The sequence below is a fragment of the Microcaecilia unicolor genome, chromosome 2, assembly GCF_901765095.1.
Source record: "Microcaecilia unicolor chromosome 2, aMicUni1.1, whole genome shotgun sequence".
Classification (NCBI taxonomy): Eukaryota; Metazoa; Chordata; class Amphibia; order Gymnophiona; family Siphonopidae; genus Microcaecilia; species Microcaecilia unicolor.
The window spans coordinates 417957503-417974634 of NC_044032.1; positions in this window are offsets into that span (position 1 = coordinate 417957503).

The window sequence follows — 17132 nt, forward strand, 5'->3', positions numbered from 1 at the left end:
TATGAGAATGGAATGGATATAGCACCATTTACGGAAGAAAGTGTTTGTGAATAACTTGGAAATTTAAAAGTGGACAAAGCCATGGGACAGGAAGGGATCCATCCTAGGATATTGAGGGAGCTCAGAGAGGTTCTGGCAGGTCCTCTTAAAGATTTGTTTAATAAATCCTTGGAGACGAGAAGAGCAGATGTGGTCCCTCTTCACAAAAGTGGTGACACTGGGCAAGTCACTTAACTCTCCATTGCCCCTGGTACAAAATAAGTACCTGAATATATGTAAACCGCTTTGAATGTAGTTGCAAAAACCTCAGAAAGACGGTATCAAATCCCATTTCCCTTCCCTTCCCTTAGGGAATAGAAATCCAAGGGAGACATATGTGTTAGGCGGTGAGAGGCTGATATGCAACTGACAGGGAGAGGGACCTTGGGGTGATAGTATCTGAGAATCTAAAGGTGACAAATCAGTGTGACAAGTTGGTGGCTGTAGTCAGAAGGATGCTAGGCTGTATAGAGAGAGGTGTAACCAGTAGAAGAAAGGAGGTGTTGATGCCCCTGTACAAGTCATTGTTGAGGCCCCAACTGGAGTATTGTTTTCAATTTTGGAGACCGTATCATGCTAAAGATGTAAGAAGACTTGAAGCAGTTAGAGGTAGGTGACAAAAAATGATATGGGGATTGTGCCAAAACATGTATGAGAATAGACTGGAAGACCTGAATATATATACCCTAGAGGAGAGGAGGGACAGGGGAGATATGATGCAAATGTTTAAATACTTAAAAAGTATTAATATAGAACAAATATTTTCCAGACAAAGGAAAATGTATAATTAGAGGACATGATTTTGCGGAGTGGTAGACTTAGGAGTAATGTCAGAAAATTCTTTTTCACAGAGAGGGTGGATAATGCCTGGAATGCCCTCCCGAGGGAGGTGGTGGAGAAGAGAACTGTGGCAGAACTCAAGGTGGCATGGGATGAAAACAGGGGATCTCTAATTAGAAAATGAATGGTATAAAAAACAAAGCATAAAGGTTTGCATATGTGTTTGCACGTCAAGTGGTGCTTAGATGGCAACTCTGGCTGTATCTACTAAGGCTGGTACCGGGCTGGCTTGTATGGTTTTAGTCCTGCATATAGCAATCTGGCTTAGAATAGGCTGTAGAGAGCTTTGACAGAAACTCCAGTAATTTGGAACATGAGGACAGTGCCGTGCAGACTCTTACTGTCTGTGTACCACAAATGTCAAGATGGATTCGAATAGGCTTTGAAGGCAACTCCAGTAGTTGGAAGATAAGGATAAAGCCAGGCGGACTTCTACAGTCTATGTCCCTCAAACAACAAAAGAAAGACCATGGTCAAGTATATATCACATTCATTGTTGATTCAATCTAGAATTGAAAATGAATGAGACAGTTGGGCAGACTAGATGGACCGTTCAGGTCTTCATCTGCTGTAACTTACTATAGTATGTTACTATGTATGAAAAGGTCCATATAAATGCCAAATTCCTATCCAGGGAGAGAGGTGGTATTAGGGAGGAGGATCCAACCTCAATTGTGGGACCATGAGTCCAAAACCAAAGTGGGGGAGAGGTGTGTGATGGTGTATGTCCTATCACAGGGAGGTTTGGGGGGAAACCTCAGGGAAGAAACAACTGGACTTAGGCTCATAAACTGGAAACTTGGATTGGAGGTTCATCTCATAAGAATAGCTATACTGGGTCAGACCAATGGTCCATCAAGCCTAGTATCCTGCTTCCAACAGTGGCCAATCCAGGTCACAAGTACCAGGCAGAAACCCAAATACTAGTAACATTCCATACTACCAATGACTAGGCAAGCAGTGGCTTCCCCATGTCTTTATCAATAGCAGACCATGGACTTTTCCTCCAGGAACTTGTCCAACACTTTTTTAAACCAAGATACGCTAACCACTGTTACCATATCCTCTGGCAATGAGTTCCAGAGCTTAACCATTTGTTGAGTGAAAAACTAGTTTCTCCTGCTTACTTTAAAAGTATTTCCATGTAACTTTATTGAATGTCCTCTAGTCTTTGTACTTTTTGGAAGAGTAAAAAATTGATTTTCTGTAACCTGTTCTACACCACTCAGAATTTTGTAGACCTCAATCTTATCTCCCCTCAGCCATCTCTTTTCTAAGCTGATGAGCCCTAACCTCTTTAGCCTTTTCTCATATGAGAGGAGTTCCACCCCCTTTACCAGTTTGGTCTCTCTTCTTTGAACCATTTCTAATTCCACTATATCTTTTATTGAGTTATGGCAACAAGAATTGAATGCAATACTCAAGGTGAGGTTGCACCACAGAGTGATAAAGAGGCATTATAGTATTCTTAGTCTTATTTACCATCCCTTTCCTAATAATTCCTAGCATGCTGTTTGCCTTTTTGGCTGCTGCCATACACTGGGCAGAAGATTTCATTGTATTGTCTACAATGACACCTAAATCTTTTTCTTGGATGCTGACTCCCAAGGTGGACCCAAACATCAGGTTAGTATGATTCAGATTATTCTTCCCAAAGTGCATCACTTTACATTTGTCTACATTAAATTTCATCTGCCATTTGGATGCCCAGTCTTCCAATTTCCTAAGGTCTTCATGCAATTTTTCAGAACTTTGACGTGTTTTCACAAATTTTTAATAGTTTTGTGTCATCTGCGTATTTAATCACCTCACTGTCATTCTGATTTCCAGATCATTTATAAATATGTTAAATAGCACCAGTCCCAGTGCATATCCCTGCAGCACTCCACTATTCGCCCTCTTCCATTGAGAAAAATAGTCATTTAACCTTATCCTCTGTTTTCTGTCCAATAACCAAATCCTAATCCACAACAGAACATTGCCTGCTATCACATGACTCTTTAGTTTTCTCAGGAGTCTCTCATGCGAAACTTTGTAAGAAACTTTCTGAAAATCAAATATTCTACATCATCAACTGGTTTACCTTTATTGATATGTTTATTCACGCCTTTATAGAAATGAAGCAAATTAGTGAGGCAAGTCTTCCCTTGGCTGAATCCATGCTGACTCTGTCCCATTAAACCCTGTTTTTCTATGAGTTCTGTAATTTTTTTTAGTTCAAATAATTTTATTACATAAAAAATAGTTTCAGACAATGCAATAACAGAAAAACAACATACATCTGGAAGAACCATTGCAAGGTGTATGGCCAGACCATCTCACTTGTACAATGAATGTTAAGAAGCATTATCTCTGTTTTGTCCCTATTAACGGTATATCCAGAGAGTTTACCAAAGGATTGCAGCAGCTGCAAAACATGAGGAAGGACAGCACTGGGATTAGATAAATATAGGAGAAAATCATCTGCAAAAGCAGACACTTTACTTTAAAGTGATTAATAGCAATACCTGTGATGTTATCTTGTTGCCTGATAGACATCAATAAGGATTCCAAGGTAAGATTGAACCATAAAGGAGATAAAGAACAGCCTTGATGCGTACCCCAAGATAATTAAAAAGAAGAGGATAGTTGTTCTTCTATATTCAATGTCACTAACTGGCAATGATATAATATTCACACCATGTTTATAAAATGATTGCCTAGGTGAAACCAACGCAGCTTCTCAAAGAGGTAATGCCACTCAACATAATCAAAAGCGATGCCACACACTTGGGTTCACTGGCCTCCTGTATGGCTCTTAAAACATGGCAAAAGACTCTGGTTTTATCAGATGTCATTCTGCCTTTGACAAAGCCACATTGGAAGGGTTGTATTAAGTGAGGCATTAAGGGGCCCTTTCACTAAGACGCGTAGGCATCTATGCGTGCCCAATGCGTGCCAAATTGAAGTTCCCGCCTGGTTACTACATGGCCCTTGCAGTAATTTCAATTTTGGTGTGTGTCCACTATGCGCATCTGAAATTTATTTTTTTCCTGATGCACGGCAGCTACGCACGACAAGTGCCATTTGATGTGTGTAGACCATTACTGCCCAGTTACCATATGAGACCTTACCACTAGGTCAATGGCTTGTGGTAAGGTCTCAGACCGAAAATGGATGCACAACAATTTTCATTTTTCCATACGTCCATTTTCTGCAAACATAAAAAAGTCATTTTTTTGTAGGTGTGCTGAAAAATAATTCTGCGCACCCAAAACACGCATCTGCTCTACCGCAGGCCATTTTTCAGCACACCTTAGTAAAAGGACTCCTAATTTAGTAATCTGTCTGCCAAAAATTTTGTTGTAAATTTTGTAATCATAATTCAGCAACAATATTTTTCTGGACTCAATGGCCTCAATGGAGCTTCAAGTAAATTAAGTGGTTGAGAAAACTTTCTCTCTTATGTGTAAATTACATTCAGGCTCATTTTCGAAAGAGATGGACGTACATCTTCTGACTTAAATCAGCACTTGGACGTCCATTTCTCAGACACGTCCAAATCAGTATAATCGAACCCCAAATTTGGATGTTTCTAGCGAGAGTCCGTCGCAAGGACGTCCAAATCTGAGGGGGGCATATCGGAGGCGTGATGAAGGCAGGACTTGGGCGTTCCTAAGACTTGGCCGTCTCAAGTCTTTTGGCCATAATGGAATCAATAGAAATCAAACAAAATAAAACATGGAAAAGAAAATAAGATGATACCTTTTTTATTGGACATAACTTAATACATTTCTTGATTAGCTTTCAAAGGTTGCCCTTCTTCATCAGATCGGAAATAAGCAAACGTGCTAGCTGACAGTGTATATAAGTGAAAACATTCAAGCATTACTATGACAGTCTGACAGGGTGGGAGGATGGGGGTGGGTTGGAGGTATGCATGGGGACATCAAAGCATATCATTGATATTCTAACAGGATGGGTGTGGATAGGTGAGGGGTGGGGTGGGGTGATCAACAGAGACATACAGCTTTATGGTTTATAATGGGCTAGGCCATAATGGAAAAAAGCAGAAACGTCCAAGACTAAAACTTGGACGTTTTTACCTGGACCTGTTTTTATTGCGAATAAGGCACAAAAAGGTACCCGAAATGACCAGATGACCACTGAAGGGAATTGGGTTTGACCTCCCCTTACTCTCACAGTGGTCACTTACCCCCTCCCATCCTCAAAAAACATCATTAAAAATATTTATTGCCAGCCTCCATGCCAGTCTCAGATGTCATACTCAGGTCCATGACAGCGCATGCAGGTCCCTGGAGCAGTTTTAGTAGGTGCAGTGTATACCCCCCCCCCCCACCTGTTACATTTGTGGAGGAAACAGCACATCCTCCAAAACCTACCAGAAACCCTCTGTACCCACATCTAGGTGCCCCCTTCACCCGTAAGGGCTATTTTAGTGGTTTACATGTGGGGGTAGTGGGCTTTGGGGAAGGGTTGGGGGGTTCAGCACACAAGGTAAGGGAGCTATATACTTGGGATCATTTTATGAAGTCCACTTCAGTGCCCCCTAGGGTGCCCCGTTGCTGTCCTGGCATGTCAGGGGGACCAGTGTACTACAAATGCTGGCTCCTCCCATGTCCAAATGGTTTGCATTTGGACGTTTTGAACTTGGACGTCTTTGGTTTCAAAAATCGCCGAAAATCAAAGACGTCCAAATCTAAGGACGTCCAAATCAAAGGACGTCCTTGGTATTTTCAAAATGAAAGATGGACGTCCATCTTTTTTCAAATATCACCTCCCCGCCTCAGAATTTTTGACGTCTTTGTAAAACGTCCAAATACCGACTTGAACATTTCTTTCGAAAATGCCCCTCATTGTAACCAAAAGCATTTTAGGGAGCATCAGTTCTGATTGCTATTTCAGGCGTTATTGCTTAGATCTTTGGACAAGAGAGATGTACTGATTCTTTGTCCTATATGTTAACTGCTGCCAGATAAATTTCTTTAACTGCCTCAGTTGCAAGCAAATCTAACTCATGAACATTCAATGTGGATATCCTGAAAATCCAATGGGACTAGGTGTGCCCCGAGGAATGGGCTGGAAATGGCTGCCTTAGCTGGTGCTGGAAATAGCCTAAGAGGGAAAATTTGTTCAAGACTATGATTTCACCCTACTACTTTTTTTAATGAACCAATAAGACTACTTTTTAAAGTGTTTGTTAAGATATTGTGTCTGTGATAAGTAGAAAACAAAACTGACAGACTAGCACCCAACAGCAGTATACATTAAGGATGAACAATCAGAAGAACAGTTAAGCTCTGGACCTCGCTGCAGGAGGATGTGGTAACAGCACTTAGCATATCTGGATTTTGAAAGGTTTGGACAAGTTCCTGGAGGAAAAGTACATAGTCTGTTATTGAGATGGACATTGGGGAAGCCACTGCTTGCCCTGTGATTGGTAACATGGAATGTTCCTGCTAATTGGATTTCTGCCAGGTACTTGTGACCTGGCTTAGCCACTATTGGAAGCAGGATACTGGGCTAGATATACCATTGGTCTGACCCAGTATGGCTGCTCATATGTTCTTATGTCACTTTCCCTGTCATTTACACACATTTTCATTTTTTGTTCAAATTTTTATCAACATTTTAGATAATCATAACCATAGAGATATTCCAAGATAAACACATAAAGGGGTTCTTTTATCAAGCCGTGCTAGAGAGTGGCTGGGATTGGCATGCAATGGAGAAAATGCCAGAATCGGTACTTGTTTCAGTAATGGCCATGCACTAATTTCTCAATTGGCATATGGCCATTCCCACCTGAGCCCTTAGAGCCACGTATTTAATAGGCGTAAAACCTCACATGCTAATTCTGCGGTAATCGGGCACTGCCCAATTACTACAGGGCATTCCTACTCCCCACCGCCCTGCACTAGAAAATAATTTCTATTTTCTAGAGCAGGGATCAGCTTGCACTGATCATAGCAATACTTTGGGATGCCTCAGCACACCCTGAAGTGGTGTTGTTTTGCCACACGCTACCCACATGGTAGCCCTACCACCCTTTAGTAAAAAGGTCCCATAGGACAGGAACTTACCACTTTCTCAATAGCTATGGTAACATATGAGCAACTAGACTGCTATTCATGTTACTTCATTGTTGGGCTCAATATTCAAAAGAGTTTAACCGGGCAGGAGAGATTCCTGCCCAGTTAAACCCTGCTGAGCTATCTGGCCATTGATACTCAACAGCACTTAGTAGTTCCACTGGATATAACTGCTAACCAGCCACCCGTAACCAGCTAGGCTAGGGAAGGGCTGGGGGAGGAGTTAGAGCATTGTGGAAACTTAGCCAGTTAACTTAGTCCGTTAACATAGTTAAGTCATTGTAAGTAGTATACCATGCCATACTGCTCTAATTGCTCCTGCTCATGTTTGATCTATTCTTACTGTACACTGTCTTGAGTGAATTCCTTCAAAAAGACGGTAAATAAATCCTAATAATTAAATAAATAATAAATAAATAAGTAAGCACATAACGTTATGACAGCCAAACAGCTGTCCTAACTTCATACGCCGAGTTAACCAGGCATCGGTCTGAATATTGGCTGGTTAACTTCCAGGTTAGCGAATATACCCACTCATGCCCTAACAATAAATATCTGGGGTTAGGTCAACTCATAGCTGGAAGCAGCTGAATATTACCCCCACCATTTTCACTGTCATCTTTAACAGGCTCATCTCACCAACAGAATAATCAGATTAAGTTTTCTATACATCCTAGAATATCCAGCAAGAATTCCATATCCGCACTTCCACATTTTTGGGCAATGGGCATCTGTGATGGTTGCTGACAATTCTGACAGAAGTGCTAAATAACCTCACAGAACAAACACTGGTGGATGCAGACAAGTGAGAGAGCGTACAGCCACTTTAGAAAAGAGTGACCAGATGGTGTTCTTCTCTTGCCAGCCCAGTACACAAAGGAACTGTCACTCAGATGTTGATTTTTAACCATGGCAGAGGCAGCATGAAATAAACATGTTGCAGTGTTACTTTGCAGTGTCTCTTCCAAAGTTCTTTTTATAATTTTTTCTGGAATAAGACTGACAAAAATGCCTTTAAATTAAAATCAGGTCCATGATTAAAATGCAGTGCTTACTTTGCTCTTACATGACTGCTATCTGAGCAAAAACAATGTGGATGGGGATGAGACCAGGTGCACTCAAAGGCCCCTAATCCCAGTCAGTGTACATCAAAGTAGTTACTGTATATTTAGATAATAAAGAAAAAAACACACAAAAGAAGGCAATGATTCTATAATACTGTTCAGGTCCTATTAGTGACAGCACAGTTAGTCTTCAATAAGCACATAAAGGAGATAATTTTATAAAGTCATTTTCACACCTAGGTGGCTAAATACAAACCACGTAAATTGCTTCTTATAAAATACTGACCGGTTCAATTTATGAAATGACAGTGTGTACTTTTCTGGTAAGCTGTACAGGGGTGGAGTCTGGGGAAGCATGGGCAGAATTTGTAATCACACATGTAGAGGTTGAATAATCTGGACACATACTTTTATCTCATGTCAAAAGCAAATGCCACTGTCCGTGCATGCATGATATCTGCCATTTATTCCAGTGATATAGAAAGACATCCTTGAGGATGGGAATTTTTGATATGACGTCTAAGTCCAACTTTAGACATTTTGCTCAAAACATCCAGAATCTGAATAGCAAATATAGTGATTTTTGAAATGGCAAAACATCTATCCTTTTTTTTTAAACGGCCACTTGCTAGAAAAATCCAAGTGAAAATGCACAAAATCAAGCCATTAGGATTTAGAAGGAACCAGCATTCTTAGTAGAGTGGCCACACAGACATCCCAGTAGAGCAGTGGGGCATCCTAGGGGGCACTGCAGTGCACTTCACATAAAAGGTCCCAGGTACACATCTCACTGTTGCTCCCTTATATTGCATAGTGAGCCCTCCAAAATCTACCAAAAACCTACTGTACCCAACTGCCTTTATGGATGCAGGTGTCACCTATATGTATGTGCTTCAACTTACAGTGCTTTCTATTTTCTTTTCTTTGTTATGATGGCATTTATTTAAGGTATGAATTATGGGGGTTGCTATAATTTGCTGTAATGTTCACTTCAGAAGGCAATGATAGAATGATTTAAATATAAGTATGTTATATTGTCTTGTAGAATCTACTGATGACGCTTTTAGCAAAACAGGAGCCCACATAGAGATTCTAAGTCGAGATTCTAAGACAAGATCTTGAGACGATGATTTGAGACTTTGGATAAAAATTATTTTATGGAACCTGAGAGAGATTTTGGAGGAGAATACTCTCAGTAACTATACAATAAAGACACCTGTGTGATGGAATTTGTTTGTTGAGACCTACATATGGAACGTTACAGACTGGATTAGTCGATGGACTAGTAGTTTTGTATGATGCACTCTACCCTTTTTAAGTACAATTATCAAAGACTTATGTAAATGATATGTGAAAAGCATTTGGGTTGGTTTAAACATCATTAATAAACTAAGTACATGTATTTTTTGAATTAGAGATATAACTCAAATGTTGAATAACAATGCCTTTCATGTAACCAACCAAGCCTTTAATGGAAGAAGTAGCTAATTTGTTAGTCTGACTCACACACACAAGGATTGACTCGGGCTGCACATACTGCAGCAGGACACGTTTATCCACTCCTACCCTAGCTGAGATAATATTTAACCATCTCTCTGACCTCACATGCAACTTTCTTCAAATCAATCACCTTACTTTCTAATTCTTCCTACTTTCTTACTCATCGATATGTTATAACTTTGCCTTATCCCTCACCACCAATTATAATGTTCTAGTATGTATTGTGTTGTCATTGCAAGCAGTATACCATGTCATACTTTGTATTGTTTTTCGAATATTTTTACTGCTCTAATTACCTACTGCTCATGTTTGATCTATTCTTACTGTACACCACCTTGAGTGAATTCCTTCAAAAAGGTGGTATATAAATCTTAATAAATAAATAAAATAAACCTGTGGGTTTGGTGATTGAAAAAGTTTGTGTGTATCAAAAGGGTAGGATGACGAGATTTTTATATATATATATTTCTGTGTGGAAAATAAAGTTTTGTGCTTTTAAATAATGGGTATATATAGAGAGAAGTCTTTATAGTGATTTATGTACTTATTCATTTACCTGCAGGGCTGTTAAACTGTAGGTTGTTGACTCCCATCGTAAATCAAAGTTCGCCTTTTACCATACCTTGATAACTTCCCCCTTTAATATGAATACATCTGTTATTCACGCACATTCACTCACCCACTCCAGGAGTTTTCAGAGCAAACAATTTTGTTTTGTTTAATTTGCAGTTTGTTTGTGGGAATCTTCATTTTTTTTAAAATGTATTTATTTATATAATTTCAATAATACAAACAAACAATCATTTGTAAGGCAATACAGAGAAATTATATAAACGGAAAATACATCTAAATTTAAATGAAACATTTGTATTTACTCTTCCTCAGACCACCATATGGAGGGGGAGAGTGGTTTTGTAAGTACAACTCAGGGAGTATGTAACACTGAAGCAACTTTTTCTCTGAGGCTAATCCTGATCTTCATCCCTATACATCATCGCTGAGAATTATTCATATCATTCAACTAGAAGGTCTTTTAGAGTCCAGAAACGTCTTTAATTGAAGTGGATCAAAAAAAACATATTTGATTCCAGATAGGCGAATTAAGCATTTACAGGGATAGGCCAGTATAAATGGTGCTCCCAATCCCTTAACATCATTCCTCAAAAGTAAAAACTGTTTCCTCCTTTGTTGTGTGATCTTTGCTACATCTGGAAACATCCAGACTCTCTGGCCACAGAATAATTTTGAGGAATATTTAAAGTAAAGTTTCATCAACAAATTTATATCTTGTTCAAAGACTAAAGTCATAATTAAAGATCCTCTTGTTGTAACATCTCCCATGGAGTCTTCCAAGATAGCGGGGAATCTTCATTTTATTTATATGGGTGTCTCTAGCATTAGCACATGCTAATTTTTAGGGTACACTAAAAATGTAGTGCGTCTACATCATGGCTTAGTAATCAGGGCCCTATGTTTGCTATTAATCCAAGATGTTTGTTGTTCATCCCAATCTGCTAATTCTGTTCCCAATAAATTTATTGACATTAAATCTGACATATGTCAGACTACTTCTCACCCAATATTCCAATATACCTACTACTGGGAAACTGGAACAAGCTGGACTGTTACAGATCCCTACACAGACACTACAAGCCAACAGAATCTCCACCATGGTCACTCACAGAACACAGACCAATACTCACCCATTATAGAATAAAGGACCAAAATTAGAAAAGGAAACACTGAGAAATCACATTTTCTATATGCAGTAAAGCACAGAAGAAATAAAAATAAAAAGGGATTATCTACTATAGGGAGCAAAATAAAACCCACAAATAAATTTATTTAAACATTTATATTCCGCCTACAACTAAGCGGATTACAGTAAAACACACACAATAAAAATCACACAAATAAATTTCAGTTTACAATAAACAAAACTAACATATCAGCCCCATGCCTGCACAAAGAAATGTGTCTTCTGTAATTTGCGAACGGATGCCATACTGCTACACAGTCTTAAAACCCCAGGTAAAGCATTCCAAATCTGCGGACCAGTAAATGAGAAAACTGTATTCCAAGTACTGGCATATTTCACAGAATGCAATTCCCTAGTTGCCAACAACATCACATGCTCTGACCTCAAGTCCTCTGAAGGTGAATACACCACATTAGTGTCTTTCATGGATACTCATGAAAATCTTGTGGGACAACAGTGAGCTGTATTTTCAAAGCACTTAGACCTACAAAGTTATGTGTGTCTCTAGTCAACTTATTATTGGAACATAACCACAGAGACATGATATGGTCACATTTTCAATAGGGGAATACTAGAGCCTAGCTATGGAACAGGTTATTTTGAGCTAGTCTTCACTGGACCAAACTTGCTTTCCATGCGCCATCACCATCCAGCTGGACAGGCAGTTTCTTAAAAGGTGGAGGATAAAGGATTCTTTTTTTTTACATTTATATTGCACATTGTCCTAAGCAAACTTGGGTTCAACATGGCTTACATTTGAAAATAAAGTGAGACAGAATATTAGAATTAATTTATATAATGGGAGAAAATAGATGGACATATCTGAAACATTTAACAAAGTTGAGATTAGCAAATATACCCAACTGGGCATTTAAAAGTCTGTCCTTTAATAATGCTGCATGTTCAGAAATCATAGCCATATGTATAGACATGCACACACCAAAATACAGGTATCTATACATACATTGCAAAAGTAAACAACAACTTCTACAGAGTACATCCAAAACTTAATTTTTATTTTCTCATTTCCATCTTCCAAAATTCTAGGCTGCAGATGTTAGATCAGTAGGACCCAAAGCAGTCCAAAACAAGTGAAGCCAGAAAGAACACTGTTTATACCTAACTGTTCAACCACCCTTAGGATTCACCTTCGGGATTAAAAAAGCAAAACCATATACATGTAAAGACTGTATAAATGAATTAAAACAAAGTTTAAAGCAAATGTCCTTTATGTGTAAAATTTGGTAGCAATAATGAAACAGTGATAGAATATTCACATAGGAAGCAGCCTGAACCAACAGATTTATTTTCCAGTTAACATAATTTGTATGAACCTGGCTGCTAATAGTGTGCTGAAATGGACAATGTTGCCACATTTAAACTGACTCTGGATAGAACTTCTGCATAAAGAAAGCCCTTCCCTCATTATTCAATACCTCTCTGCGAAATAGTAGTAATAAAAAAGGCAAGTACATTTTTATACTATATCACTGCATTCCGTAAAACAAAAGGAGCAAGTTCCCACATGCCGTCTTTTTCTTTTAATGTAAGCAAGGAAAAAAAATGTTAAATGCTCCCAGGTCTCAACTTAATTATTTTTTTTAACTGTACTTAAAATTAAGGCAAAAATTATATTTAAGCTGTGCTGTTTAATATTTAAAAATAATTCATGGAATGGCCCTTCCTTATAATACTGATTTAATTCATATTACAGATCAAACACTAAAATGATCTTCTAGAAATCCACCAAGTCTAAGAGGAATGAAATTATTTAAAATGTCTGCCTCTTCTTTTTCAAATCTGTCACAAAGACATGGAATTCTTTTTCCACAAATATAACTTCAGAATCAAATTATTTCCTTTTAGAAAGGCCTTAAAAACAGCTCTATTCCTGAATTATAATGCGCCTAAGAAATGGTAGCTATGCTAATTTGATGATCTGATGAATTTGTCAGTGTTTCCCCAAGTCGGTCCTAGAGTACCCCTTTGCCAGTCAGGTTTTTAGGATATCCACAATGAATTTGCATGATAGAGATTTGCATATAATGTAGGCAGTGTATGCAAATCAATCTCGTGCATATTTATTATGGATATCCTGAAAACCTGACTGGCAAGAGGGTACTCTAGGACCAACTAAGGCAGTGTTTCCCTAAGTCCAGTCATGGTGTACCCCTTGCCAGTCAGGTTTTCAGGATATCCACCATGAATATATATAACAGAGATTTGCATATAATGGAGGCAATGTAAGCAAATCAAGTTCATGCATATTCATTATGGATATCTTGAAAACCTGACTGGCAAGGGGTACTCCAGGACTGGACTTGGGAAATATTGGACTAAGGAAACATTGGAATTTGTGATAGATTGAGTTGTTGTAATTCCGGGGTAATTGACCTTACTTCTGATTTTATTCTACATTGAACTTATATTGGGAGTATGTGGAATGTAAAAGATGTTTATTATTCATATTATTATAAATTATAGAATCAAAAAACCTAGATCAGGAAAACACTCTTTTGTTTTCCTTTTATGGTAGTGCTTGTGATATAAGGGGCTAGTTATTATGGTGCTATAAAAAAATCTGGCTTTTTACCATACCTTAATTTCTCTTGGGTTAGACTTATCTGCTGTATCTCAGCAATGCAGGTTAGTCACTCCTGTGTTACCTGAATAGTGCTGCTTTTGATCAACCTTTGCAAGCAGTGTTATTCATACTGCTCAGGAGCATTTTAAAGGTGCTGACCAGTATTGGCTGAATTGCCCAAGGCCCCCATTGCATACTCTCCTTCCCGAAGAACACCCCCCTCCATCATATACCCCTTCCTGATAACCCCAATTTCGACAGTCTCTATGAAGACTCCCTTTTCATAACCTCACAATGGAGCCCTCTACACAAACTCCATTGAAGACTCCCTTTCCACAAAAGCTCCCTTGGACCTACCTTTTCAAGTCCCTGGTGTCCCTAGTAGTAGATCTACAAGACTACTGCTATGGGTCACTAGTGCCATTTTGAACCAGATGTCAGTAGGGGTGGAAGTAACTTGGGACTACTTCTGCCATTTCCCTACTAGACCCCAACGAGTTGAAAAGAGAAACATAGAGGGAGGCCCTATGGGAGGGAAGTTTGTGGAAAGGGGACCGATGGAGAGGTGTTAAAAAGGGGTGCCTTTGGGGCTGTTTTGTGGTAAGGGGTTTGGTATATGCTGCAGGGGGACATAGGGAGGAGAGTATGTGATGGGAGTTCTTAATGCAGGGGGTACGTGATGGTAGGTGATGGTGGAAGGGGCGGTTTAGCTGTTATTGGCCAACCCCTGTAAGATGCATCCTGGAACAATGAGTCATAGCTTAGAGGGCTGATGCTCCTAGCCAGGTAAAACAAGGCCAGATTTTTGATGATATTTTTTTAAGGGAATAACGCAGGCTGAGATATTAACAACATAACTGGGTGCCTGCATTTATATTCTCTTGCATGTGTTAATGTATAGAATACTAGCACTTATACATATGTGTACACATATTCACAAAAGTGACAAGAAGGTGCTGAAGTGCTATTCTGTAATGGCATGTGTAAGTAGTACAGCACATATCTCCAAGAGGGGTACATACATATGGCTGGGACATAGGTAGGGCTCCCACTTATGCATATAACTTATACAATACTGTCAGCTGTGTGCATCCCTGCCACATTTATGTTACCACAGTTATGCCAGGTCTATAGCTGGTGTAACTGTGGGTGTGCAAAAGGTAAGGCACACCAATACCAGGTTATGCTAGTGTTCTATAACAGAATATGTGTGCGCAGATGCCATTATTGAATAGGATTTCACCGTGCAGCACAGGGATGTCCAAATGAAGTTGCACACATATGGAATTGCCACCTTAAGGCCCATTAAGAGTCAAATAAAGTGTGTTATGGCCATAAAGCACCTTAATATCATTTATAATTTATCATTTATTCAGTCTTAATATACCACCAAATCTACAAAGGTCAAGGTAGATTACAACATCCCCTTGCCCCCTCCCCCCCCAAAAAGAAACAAACTCAAGAAACCACAACAAGAAGGTTCCTAGATACATCTACCGGAGCTAACAACATTCTTTTACAGTCACTGTCAGACACTACTCGGCCTCAAGTGGGACCCATCACTTCATCCCTCTAAATGTTATAAACATTTAAGAGCAAAAGCACTGACAAGATTTTTACCTAGCCCTGGAGAGAAGAAACATAAACAGGGGATACATAAATGTGAAAAGAATAAAATCTTATTTTCCCCATTAATATCTCTTGAAGATTTAATACCAAACAACTCTGGATAAGAGCTGCAGAGGATTTATAAGACTGCACTATATTTACGATTCTGAAGAAACAAAGACTAATAAATCATCATCATAAATTTGGTTACACTTTATTGTGACTCTATGGATCTTTTATACTTATGGTATTTATTTCAGTATTGTCAAAAACAGAGCAATCACAGTATAACTATATTGATTACCTCTGATTAGTGATTTAGCTAGATAATATCTTTTCTGAAAGTCTGGCATTGTATCTGAACAGTCAACTTTCTTATTGATTAGACTGTTAGAAATGTTGTAATGTTGCAAATCTCAATTATTGACAGAATCCTGAGTATTAAACTGTTATGTCCTCCTTTCTTTATACTGTAAAGAAAAATAGACATAGTATGGTATGAGAAATGCCTTTTATTTTCCTACAAAATAAGTTCTGAATACTGAATTAACAGAGGGGTCCTTTTACAAAGGAGCAATAAAAAGTGGCCTGCGGTAGTGTGGACACATCTTTTAGGCACGCGCTGGGCTATTTTTTACTGCGGCTGGGAAAAAAGGCAATTTTTTAATGGGCCAGGAAATGGGCCTGCACTAATATTAAAAGTAGCATGTGCCTATTTACGGCCTAAGCCTTTACCACTACCCATTGACCTAGCAGTAAAGGCTCACGGGCTACCCATGCAGTAACCATGCAGCAGGCGCCAATGCAGGTGTACTGCTGGTTACTGGCAGGAACCACCCCCGCGGTAGAAAATAGAAAATTATTTTCTACTGTGGGATTCAGCGCATGCCAAAATCGGAATTACCACCGGTCATGAACTAGAGCTGAATAAAACACTTTCATGTCTTCTAGTAAATGAAATTTCTAGCTGTTATTTTTTAGGCTAAAAAAGAAAATGTGCCTTGATCTTAGGAATTTGGGGAGGGCATGGGGATGGTACCCCATCCTCAACTGCTCCAGGTGTTGGAACTGAATTGGCTCCCTTTCCCCCTACCATTAGTATGACTTTCTTAGTCCTTGTCCACCCAAACTATGAAGGAAAACTGCAATGATGCTTCAAATGTGAGGGATGCTTACAGGTGAATTTTCGAAAGAGAAGGGCGCCCATCTTCCAACATAAATTGGGAGATGGACGTCCTTCTTGCAAGGTCTCCCAAATCGGCATAATCAAAAGCCGATTTTGGGCACCCTCAACTGCTTTCCGTCGCGGGGATGACCAAAGTTCACGGGGGTGTGTCGGCAGTGTAGCGAAGGCGGGACGGGGCGTGCTTAGGAGATAAGGGTCCTCGGCCGATAATGGAAAAAAAGATGGGTGTCCCTGACAAACACTTGGACGACTTAACTTGGTCCATTTTTTTCACGACCAAACACCAAAAAGGTGCCCGAACTGACCAGATGACCACCGGAGGGAATTGGTGATCACCTCCCCTTACTCCCCTAGTGGTCACTCACCCCTCCGACCCTCAAAAAAAAATCTTTCTTTAAAAATGCTTTTTTTTCCAGGCTCAAATGTCATACTCTATCGCAGCAGTATGCAGGTACCTGGA